This window comes from Rhopalosiphum padi, chromosome 2, assembly GCF_020882245.1.
Source record: "Rhopalosiphum padi isolate XX-2018 chromosome 2, ASM2088224v1, whole genome shotgun sequence".
NCBI lineage: Eukaryota > Metazoa > Arthropoda > Insecta > Hemiptera > Aphididae > Rhopalosiphum > Rhopalosiphum padi.
This window is the reverse complement of record NC_083598.1, coordinates 8,178,150-8,184,149: the sequence shown is the minus strand read 5'-3', so window position 1 is coordinate 8,184,149 and position 6,000 is coordinate 8,178,150. Positions and strand designations below refer to the sequence as shown.

The following is a 6,000-nucleotide window of genomic DNA, read 5'->3' as shown; positions in this document are numbered from 1 at the left end:
AGCTCTACGATTGACGGCTTTATTTAAGTAAAGGATTAGTTATTTATATTATAAATTTACCATACATATTTTGATAATAGGTCAAACTTCTCTATACGTCGGTATTTAAATTCTAAAGTGAATTATAACACGTATAACTTATTATTAAGTATTTTAATTTTAAAATTCTCATAATTCACTTAAAGTTTTTCAAAAATCAATAAATTAAGTTCTTTAGAGTTTAGATATATTCTTACTAATTTAATAATTAGTTAAATTATTCCCTACTATTTAAAAAGCTAACATCACAAAATTGGTTTTTTCGAACCTAGATTTGTCATGATATGCGTTGGTATGAAAAAAAACATATACCATTTATACCTAATGGCCTAATAAATCCTGTTATATTACCGATAATTAAATGTTTATATGTTTCACAGTAATACCGCTGTTTATTTTTCTTATATGTATTTAATTGAATTTTTGACGTTTTTATTAAAGTTCTTATAATTTTTGTTTGTAAATTGTTTTTATTTTCATCAACGTTGTTTTTGGCATATTATTGTTATTACCAATATGAACTAGTTAAATTAGCATAAATGAATTAGTATATGCCACGTATCAAATTTTTATCCAATCGCTCACCTATATTTTGTTAAGTATTATATTGGTATATGTATATGTAAATATATTATGAGCGACCTATTAGATATAATTGATCGTTAGTATTCAAACAAAACGAGTTGTTTTACTTAATATTACTCATACAAAACGAATTTAATATAATTCGCGTATACGCGTCGTTACAAAATGTTGTATTAGATACTACCATTCGTTTTAATTAACTTCTCAGTTCTCATATAATATATCTACGACCTACTACATACATTTATATGTAGAAATACAGTATGTATAGGATCATATCTGTTCTGTCTTCTGTGTCCTGTGGACTGTGGTATAGGTAGGCGAGTAGCCGACAATGTTATTAATTACACAATTCTTGATTATCTTACATATAATACAACATATTTTTTATGGGTAAATCGATTTTTTTTTTATTTATACATTTAGACTTCAATAGCAATGGTTATTAGCCTGTAATATGGTTTTATTATTTGTGCTTATTTAAATTGTATATAATATTAGTTTTACTGTGGAAAATTACAATAAGGAGAAGGTGGGTAAGTACTCCGTCTTGTTTCCCCTAAGTGAGCGTCCATGGTTAGGTATAGATATTATTATCAAGAAAAATTATTCATTATTTACAAATTTAAAGCTAAAATCCGGTAGGTATTTATTTTTAAATTATTTAACAGCTATTTTGATCGATTGATTTTTATAGGTTTTGTTGAATAGGTATATTTATTTGACTTTTTTATGTAACCATGTAGGATTCCGTCTTCGGAGTGATTTATTTACTACCTTACAGATTCACGTTAAAATAATTGACCTGAAATATAATATCTGTCTAACCCGTTGATCGATGACATTAATGGCAAATCGGTTATCGTCGGGTGTCGTTTTATAATGCTTGCTCGAACATACTGTTTTAGGTACATAATGATAATATAATAGTAATATATTATGTACGCTTGTAGTCTGTATAGGCTATCATATAAAGATTTAAGATTTACCTGTCTGGGTATTAATTATAAGTACTACACTCAGTACCCAATTATTAGTAATTGAAAATTAAATACTATTTCTTTTTAAGTTTTAAAATTATTGTAGGTACTTATGCCGGGTTGCACAATCAAACATTTAATACTTAATCAATCAATATACCTAGCGAGCAACCAAGCTAATAAATAGCCAATAGACAATATTATTGTCTCTTAAACAAGATTTAGTGGCTCTCAATTGGTCCATTAAATATGAATAAACCATTAAATTAATCATTCTTTTATAATTTAAAATGAAATCCATAATGCGATAACAAATAAAATCTATATACATTCATTATGACACCTGACAGATGAATAGCACAATAATAATTGATAGTGCTTAGAAACGTCAAAACATGTTTTACGTGTGTCATACGATCCAACGTGTTGACACGCCTCGATGCGTGTAATTACAATATTTGTACAACTGCCCTTAAGGTTTTTTATCGATAATTATTATGTTAGGTATCAAAATGGAATGCTCAAGCTATTACAATTTTTCAGTACATGATTATGTGCTCCTCTCGTCCGAGATCCAAACAGTATCTATACGATTGCGATTGCCTGTCTACATGAACCAACCAATGCTAACTATATTAACTATTAACGCTCTGTAAAATTGTAAACATATATCATTTTCGTGTAAACCAACGTCAATATCCATTCGAAAACGTTATCTCAAACCACAATAGGCTACGTAATTGGCGCCGGCGTGACTCGCCCATAGATAATAAATTTATTATCTATGGACTCGCCGGTCGTTATCACACAACGCGTCGCTGCTGTCGGCGGCTTATCAGTAAGTTATCACACCCTATCAGCCAACAATTTGTTTTAATCGGCCTAGTTGCGTTTATTTTCATGGGACTTATTTTTTTGTGCTATCGTACTGACGCCGAACGAGTGTTTTAAGTTTTCCCACACGCGTCCCATCGCAATTCGCCCACCCAAGTGAGTCTGTTTCCGTTTTTCCCATCATGGCGGCTGACTCCGTTCTTCGTCAATGTCGGACTAGTATTCTTGTTTGGACTTACCGTCGGCAGCTATCCACATACGTTCGGAACGGCCGTTATTACCTTCTGTAGAGAGAACGTTTGTCGTGTGAACTGCTTAAGTTGAACAGAGGAAGTGAGATGGATAAAAAAATTTATAGAGTAGCGTTTTTTTTGAAAATGCGCTCTTGCAGAGAAGACACTTACTGACAGAACCATTTGTATTTGGGTAAGCAAAACACTCAAACGTCACTGCATTAATAATTATTGTTATTATATTATCATTCACCGTTGTGACTGCGCTTGGTATGGTAAAATTGTGTTTTCACATTTATAGATACGCATACCTAATTTGCGTATGGGTTACCTCATGTCCTCACCACAGACCTATTAAGATTTAAGATCACCGTGAAATGTAATTGCATGATTTAAAAAATTATTTTAAACTGTGTGAAAAAGTCTAGTAGGATAACATAGTTTAAATATACTTATAGAACTGTGGTCTTAAAGTTTTGACCTTTAACACATAAAAAAAACTGTTTTAATATCATTTCTCATTATCACAGAGTCACCTTTATTTTGGACAATGGCATTTAATAGAAAAGTTTAAATTGTCGTTTGTTCCATTAATCTTTGTCCTCTTAAAATATATTGTTTTATGTATGTTCATTGTAAAATATCTAGGCAGGACATAGGTAGGTACTATTGTTTAAAAAACAATTTAAAATGTTAATTCTGTCATATTTTCATTTGTTTATTGATTTTTCTGTGGAATCTATATGCTTTCCTATTGTCAGTTAACCAATATGTATGCGTAATTCTAATAGGTATGTGTTAAGTAGTACAGCAAAATACTCAATGCCACCTAGAATAACAACCGCAAGGTAGTGCATTATCACCTTATAAGTGTCAATAACTGTGACCTTTGAAATAATTTATTTTAGCTGTAGTACCTATATAGTATACATGTTTTGATGACATCTAATATTGTTTTCCATCGATATTCATGTACTTATATGAAGATATTAAGTAAATAAGTAAATAGACCTAATAAATATCAATAGATTTACAAAATTACTGACGCTTCTTAACATTAATTTGTTTGATATTATATTTATCTTTTTAGCAAAAATAATCTAAACAAAAATTGTATTATTCTGATGACTGTGATATGACTATATTATTCTATGATAAAATGATAAATTATTTTTGTTATTATTGGATGTTAAATTATATTACCTAAGTAATTAGCTATTAGGTACATTTACCATACTAATTTAAAGTAACAAGTTGTTATAGTTTGATTATGGTAAAACATTAATTCGGATCATCTGTTCAATGGCACCTACATAAGAAATAAATTATTTTAAATAGTTTTTTTGTGAATCATGTAATTAGTAAATTGCATAGTAAATTTATTGAAATAGAGAGAAAAACAAGTAGTTTTTATTTAAAGTCTAGGTAGTTTGATAAATTATTTATTAAACTACCTTGATATCATATCAATGTTTTCTTTTCAATTATTAACATATTTATTAAATTAATTAATTTACTAATAAATTGTGACCAATTGTCATTAGTCATTTATCTTATAGTAATAGGAAGCTGTGTTTTAATAATTTTAGCAATTATGTTACTTAAGTTTCAACATTTTACACATCTGAACAGCAAACATTACATTTTAAGAAATATCTTAGTCATAACTCTTGGTAGGCATAGACTTTTAGTTCAGAGTTAAGATAATATTACTAATAGACAGTCTCAAAGTTTTTTAGTAGGTAAAAATGTAAGGTATAAAAAAAGGAAACAAATTAATTAAAATTTTTATTCAATACCTACCTATAATTATTATTTTACAGTTAATGGTAAATGTTTAGAAGCTAAATTTTTCTTTAAATTCTTCTTCAAAATTTGTATGTTACTTTATGCCCGATAATTAATAATATAATATAATATAATATCATATTCGTGATTTTTATTGGTCCATAGACCATAGAATATCTCAATTTATTTTTATTGTATATAATGTGTAACTAGCCATAACAACACTTTGTGTAGACTACGCAATTCTTAATATAATCTCGGCAATGGCGGTAATACCGTAATAATTATTAGGTACATATTGCTCTTACTAGCGTGTTTAATAGTGTATTTTGTGGTATTAATTTTTTTTTATATACATACTATCTATTTTTAAAATTTAATTAAATTGAAATTATATTAAGCATTATTCAGGATTAACAATACATTGTTAAATATCCCAGGTGGTCATATATCGGGAATTTAGAATCAATGTTTGTTGAGGTTTAATTTCGAAATGAAATATTGTTTAACAGTATCTCATTAGTTTGATGTACCAACCAATTATTCAATGTATACAATTAAATTTTATAATTTAACTACTGTAAAAATAAAATTAAAAGTAACAGTATGTCTTCTCTGATGTTTTCTTAAACAAACAATAGATATAATTATTGTTACAACATTAAATATTAAATAGTGTTTACAATTTTAATTTTTAATTATTTTCTTTTAAAATACATTTTTACAGTAAACAAATTGAAAAATGTACAATAGGTATAGAATTTCAACTGAATATTGTATGTTTATTTTAATCTAAATACTTTCTCGTCGAAGTATTTTGGATGTTGAATACTTATAATTTTTTTTTTATTATTAAATGCATTAAAAAAATGAAGGAGATCCAAATTTTAACATGATTTTACGTATGGTAATTTAATTGAACGAATTGGAATATTAGTAAGCAATAATCATTGTTTTTATTACTAATGGTTATCTTATAACTTATGGGTTATGATGATAAAAAACTAACAATTTAAGTACCTTATAGTGAGTAACACCTAAGTATATTCTTATAAATAAAGTTATTTCTAATATAGGTATACAGTTAATAACTATGTATAATAAATAATACTATATAAAAATAAAAATATTATATTTACTGTTGTATAGACTCGTCAGTCGTCTGCAGTAACGCGCTGTGTACTATTTCGTATTACCTTGACCACCTTTATTGTACAGTCGTTGAAATATGAATACATTAAAATTTTTCAATGAGATATACATTTTATATATGTACACACACACACACACACACACACACACTCGATATTATTTCGTACAGCGACAGTCCGTCCGATCTCTGTCGTCGTAACTACACAGTACACAGAATTATTTCAATATAGGTAGGTTACGACTTTATGAGAATCTTTTCGTGTTGTGTAGTTAAATGCATATTTGCTTCGTAAAAAGATTTAAATATGCAATATTGTGTTTGCAGACGTTTCCAAACATTGGTGCGTGTAAATTGTAGATAAAAGACGACCGGCCGTGTTGACCGATTA

At 27.9% G+C, this 6,000-nt stretch overlaps 1 protein-coding gene across 1 annotated transcript in view; it reads left to right on the top strand.

The window, feature by feature from the left end:
* The first annotated feature begins 2,558 nt into the window (after positions 1–2,558).
* The window catches only part of LOC132923343 (elongation of very long chain fatty acids protein AAEL008004-like), a 44,812-nt gene continuing 41,370 nt past the window's right edge, over positions 2,559–6,000 (top strand). Inside the window, exon 1 of the mRNA XM_060987279.1 lies at positions 2,559–2,864. The gene's annotated coding sequence lies outside the window, so the exon portion shown is untranslated. The remainder of the gene's footprint in view (positions 2,865–6,000) is intronic.